Source organism: Oryctolagus cuniculus, chromosome 2 (genome assembly GCF_051225735.1).
Source record: "Oryctolagus cuniculus isolate XC-2025 breed Fujian yellow rabbit chromosome 2, ASM5122573v1, whole genome shotgun sequence".
NCBI lineage: Eukaryota > Metazoa > Chordata > Mammalia > Lagomorpha > Leporidae > Oryctolagus > Oryctolagus cuniculus.
This window is the reverse complement of record NC_142868.1, coordinates 112,105,845-112,111,331: the sequence shown is the minus strand read 5'-3', so window position 1 is coordinate 112,111,331 and position 5,487 is coordinate 112,105,845. Positions and strand designations below refer to the sequence as shown.

Genomic DNA, 5,487 nt, shown 5'->3' with positions numbered 1-5,487 from the left:
AGGTTTTGTTTTGTTGTTGTTATTGTTTTTTATAACATTGCATAAACCAGGACAGTAAATTAGAAGAAAAGAAGAGAGAGAGGGAGGAATGGTGCCCATAGAAAGGCAGGAGGGCAGCTGGTTGATGGATTGATTTAGGACAAAACCGTGATCCAACAAACACAGGCTCTGGGTCCCAATACTCACACAGGCCTGGGCAGGTGTACTGAATCCAGCGAAACATCAATGTCTGTGAACGGACTTGATGTGGGAAGCTTTACCTTTTTTTTTTTTTTTTTTTTTACAGGCAGAGTGGACAGTGAGAGAGAGAGAGAGAGAGAGATTGAGAAAGGTCTTCCTTTTCCGTTGGTTCACCCTCCAATGGCCGCCGCGGCCGGCGCACTGTGCTGATCCGAAGCCAGGTGCCAGGTGCTTCTCCTGGTCTCCCATGCGGGTGCAGGGCCCAAGGACTTGGGCCATCCTCCACTGCCCTCCTGGGCCACAGCAGAGAGCTGGACTGGAAGAGGAGCAACTGGGACAGAATCCGGCGCCCTGACCGGGACTAGAACCCGGTGTGCCTGTGCCGCAGGCGGAGCATTAGCCTATTGAGCTGTGGGTACAAGAGTACAGGGGTCAGTCTCGAATTTGGAGGCGAATGGTTGATGCCCCTCGGAAGTTCTCTAATAAGAGAGCGGCTTGGGTTTTATGATCTCACAGGGGAGCTATATTTCTTTTTCCTGGGCAATTCAGCTCTTGCAGGTGCTAGCATTTCTGTGGCAGGTGCAACTGGCATCAGCGTATCAGTGAAACAAGTCGCAGGTTTTAAAAGGAAGAGGAGGCCTTAAGTGATTAGCATCACAAGACAAGCCCAGTATAAGGCGCTTTGTCACCCACGGAAAGATGGGCACAGCTAGCAGAAAGCCACTGGTCTCAGTCCTTCAAGGAGACCGCCTCCTGCTTGAGGACAGATACTCTCTCTAAGAAGCCAGCTAGGCCCAGATCAGGGCAGAAGGGAACAGAACAGCTCAGAACACCATCGTCACTCTAAGGAAATGTGCAGGCAGCTGAGCTCCTCAGTAAGGCTGTCAATTCCTTCAGTGCAAAGTCTGGGGTAATCTGTCCTTTCTTTTCCATTTGTCATTTATATAAGGTGAACAAATTTCATACATTTCGAGTCCCAGCTGCTCTATGTCCAATCTGGCTCCCTGCTAATGTGCTTGGGAAAGCAATGGAAGAGGGCCCAAGTGCTTGGCCCCTGCACCCACATGGAGACCTGGAAGAAGCTCCTGGCTTCATCCTGTTCCAGCACTGGCCGTTGTGGTGGCCATGTGGAGAGTGAACCAGTGGATGGAAGCGCTCTCTATCTTACCTCTCTCTCTGTAGCTCTGCCTTTCAAATTAATTAATTAATTAATTTTTAAAAAGTTGCAGGAGATGACTATGACTTTCAGTTGTGTTTGGGGATGATGTTATATGCTGATTGTTAGAATATAGTAATTAAATAACATGAACACTACAGTTAAATTGGAATTTAAATTCTTAGTGGTCACAAGAACAACAATGATTCAGACTACATGCTGTGAAGACAAATTATATTTCAGGAAAACTGTATTTTAAAACCACAAGGTGGGGAGTTTGATTTTTTTTTATTCAGTCACTTAAAAAATATTGCAAGAATGTACAGGAATACTGGTAAGGAAATTGTGTTTCACAGACATCACATGATATTGTTAGAGTCAGCATTAGGAGAGCATACAGGTATTTAAAAACTTTTTTTTTTTCAAATTTGAAAGGCAAACACATACAGAGAGAGAGAGAGAGAGAGAGAGAAATATCATCTGCTGGGTCACTCCCCAAATGCCCACGATGGCCAAGGCTGTGTTGAGACCAACTCCATGAACTCAAACCCGGTCTTCCACCCAGGTGGCAGGAACTCAGCTACTTGGGCCACACCTGCAGCCTCCCAGGGTCGGCATTATCAGGAGGCTGGAGCCAGGGTGTGGAGGCAAGCACTGAGCCCCAGGCACTCTGATATGGAAGGTTGCATCTTTTTTATTTTTTTAAGATTTATTTATTTATTTGAAAGAGTTACACAGAGAGAAGGAGAGGCAGAGAGAGAGAGTGCGTGTCTTTCATCCTCTGGTTCACTCCACAATTGACTGCAACAGTGGGAGCTGCGCAGATCCAAAGCCAGGAGCCAGGAGCTTCTTCCGGGTCTCCCACGCGAGTGCAGGGGTCCAAGCCCTTGGGCCATTTTCTACTGCTTATAGGGAGCTGGATCGGAAGTGGAGCAGCCAGGACCAGAACTGGCACCCATATGGGACGCCAGTATTTCAGGCCGGGGCTTTAATTGGCTGTGCCACAGTGCTGGCCCCCAATCCTTTTAATTTCTATCAGTTCAGTTGTAGTGTCCTCATTTTAATGTCTTATTTTAGTTATTTATATCTTCTCTTTTTTTTTTCTTAGCCAAGTGTTGATATATGTTAGCTACAGGTGTTGAACTTTTCAGTGAACCAACTTTGTTTCCTTGATGTTATTGCTTTTCTATTCTTTATTTTTTGTATCTTTGGGCTAATCTCTGTTCCTTTTTCTCCCTTGTAGGCTCTGCTACTGCTTGTCTGCTTCCTGCTTCATCTCACCTACCATAAAAGGAGTGCGTATATTGTAGCTTTGCATTATCTCATCTCAGTTATTAGTCCTAAGACTAGGAAACAGAAGGAGGAACAATGTGCCTCAGTACTCCAGATAAAAATTTCTCGAGCTTTTTGGAAACACCAAGTGTGTTGAAATGTCAGGGATGAAATATAAATTATGATCCCTGGGCCGGCGTTGTGACGCAGCGGGTTAACGCCCTAACCTGAAGTGCCAGCATCCCATATGGGTGCCGGTTCTAGTTCTGGCTGCTCCTCTTTTGATCCAGCTCTCTGCTATGGCCTGGGAAAGCAGTGGAAGTTGGACCAAGTGCTTGGGCCCCTGCACCCGCATGGGAGACCTGGAAGAAGCTCTTGGCTCCTGACGTCGGATCAGTCCAGCTCTGGTCGTTGTGGCCAACAGGGGAGTGAACCAGTAGATGGAAGACATCTCTTTCTGTCTCTACCTCTCTCTGCAACTCTTTCAAATAAATAAAATAAATCTTTAAAAAAATAAATTATGATCCCATTGATTAATATTGAAAGTGATAAAACTGCTATTTTGAGGATGTAAAAATTTAAGAAAACAGTCTAAAGACTTGACGTGACGGCATCACATTATCTGTTCTTCTGCCCCCACTTCCCCTGACATTTACCTGTCATGCATGTGCATATGCATATATGTGTACATACAGGTACCTATGTGTTGTGTGCATGTAGTGTGTGTTGTGTGTGTTTGCATGCATACATATATATTTTGCACTGCTCTGGGCCCTGGTGCTGGTGAAATCAAGAGAACCAGGCATGGGAAAATACTGAGTCCTGTTGTATCTGCTGTGAGCATAACCTTTACACAGATATCCCTGGGATGGCAGCAGAGCTCACACTAATTCTGCCACCGAGTGTGTGCTATTCCCTCCCACTCCCCCTCCCCAGGCAGCTACATTTCTGTTATATGCATCCCCTGCCCCCCAACAACAGCTCACTCAGCTAAGCTGAACAACGGATCCGAAGCGCACCAGTCAGATTTTTTTTTCCTCCAAAAACATGGATGAGGAACTAGAGAGAACCAATCAGTTTCCCTGTGTAACCAGAATTGGAGCAAGAATGTGGGTGCTCTTGACACAGCCAGAGGCGGGAATCAAACCACCAAGAAGACACCAAGAAAGGACAGGTAAAAGAAACAAAGAGAGAGTTCCCTGTCCTCCACGGCTTTCTATAGTCTTAGTTCCTGTCCAACTCTATCTTTCCCTTTGGATTCTATGGAGTATCTCGGAGTCCTTATAGTGAGTTCTGTTTATTTGAAGTAACTGGGATTGGTTGCTGTTTTCAAACAAACATTCCTTACGATATCGCTCTGCTACAGTTTGAATATAGTGTGTCCTCTCTGAAATTCACGTTCACATTTGCTCCCCAGCTCACCTAGGTGAGACCTCCGAGAAGCAATGTGACTGGGACATTGGGAGGGGTTCATACAGTTCTTGTGCCACTGCATTAGCTATCACAGGGTTGGAGTGCTGGCCCTCTCGCCCTGCCACTTTTCCACCATGCTACGATGCAGCACAAGGCCCTCACCAGCTGTGGCCATCTGACCTTGGACTTCCAGCCCCCAGAACTGTGAGCTATATACACGTCTGTGCTTTATAAATGACCCAGTCTGTGATTTTTTTTATTATAGCAACAGAAGACAAATTGAGACAGCCACCTTGCCCAAGTCACTTCCTTTTCATCCAGAAAACAAGGACACTTGGCAGACACTTTCCTAGCTGTGACAGACATTAAATGGTACCTTCCTGGCTCCTGGCTCCCAGATGAAACCAGGGCTCTGCTTGCCCTTGGCAGAGAGATGGGAAAGTCTCCCACAGCCCTTTTCTATGAAAGTCTGTCTGGGAGAGACACAGAAGTAGAATCTCACCTCCTCCAAAGCTTGCCAGTTTAGGGACAGCTCATCTGTATATGCATTAGCTAAAAGCTACACTCACGAAAAGAAAGAAAAGTCTCTGCATGGGGAGGAATTTTTGCAAATGGAATTCAGATAGAATATGTTTCAAGGCCCCATAAACACAGAAACATTCTGGTCTATATCTCCTTTCTATATGTTCACATAGCCTCATACAATTACATGTTACATGCTGAGTCATAGACTTTTAAATATACATTTAAAGTATATACATGTTGTTAAGTATGGTTTTATGATCAGCAATCTTGTCTTCCTAAATAGATTGAATGTTCTCCAAGAGGAGATGTCTAAAGGTGTCCATCCTGTTCAGGGTTCCCACCACATCCAGCCCCATGTCTGGTAAGTGGCAGGTACTCTTGAAACATTGCCTGGCATCACCACCCAAGTAAATCATCCCTTCAGGGTGTTCTCACTGACATCAGGATTCTCTGAAGGGACAACTGATAGAATAATTATGAAAAGGAATAGATGAATGATGCCCTAAAATATTCACTGAGTTCATGCTAAGTGTTAAAGTGCACCCAAGCTTGGCTCTGCAGGAGCAAGGACCAAAGAAGTGAGGGTGAGTTGTTCTTCCATTCCTGTTTATCTCATGTTGACACACAGAAGAACTTTGCACATTCTGCAGGCTGTGTTAATCCCACTCATTGCAGATGGGACTAAATGTGTAAGGGTTCAGTAGGGGGGACGACTGTGAGGATCAGCAGAGGCAGGAAGCTGAAAAGGGCTGGGGGAGCCATCAAACGCTGACACGGGTCTGACTCCGAGTGAAGGAGAGAAGGAGGGGAGGAGGGTGACCCCCACCCAACTTTCACAAGATAAAAGGAAGCTTCGGCAAAGCTGGAGTCCCTGGCTCAGGGGACAGGACTGCCATAGTACCCTGCCCTCTTCAGAGACTGAGAGCAGCCCCCGGGGATGC

General features: G+C 46.0%; 1 long non-coding RNA gene across 2 annotated transcripts; it reads left to right on the top strand.

Annotated features, from left to right (window-relative positions):
* Positions 1-835: 835 nt before the first annotated feature.
* Positions 836-3,084, top strand: LOC149127995 (uncharacterized). 2 transcript variants are annotated; one of them, XR_016229660.1, is made up of 3 exons: positions 836-1,090; positions 2,580-2,631; positions 2,899-3,084. It is a non-coding gene; the product is annotated as an uncharacterized LOC149127995 (long non-coding RNA). The 2 variants fall into 2 exon arrangements; XR_016229659.1 differs by lacking the exon at positions 836-1,090 and adding an exon at positions 1,894-2,018.
* Positions 3,085-5,487: the final 2,403 nt, after the last annotated feature.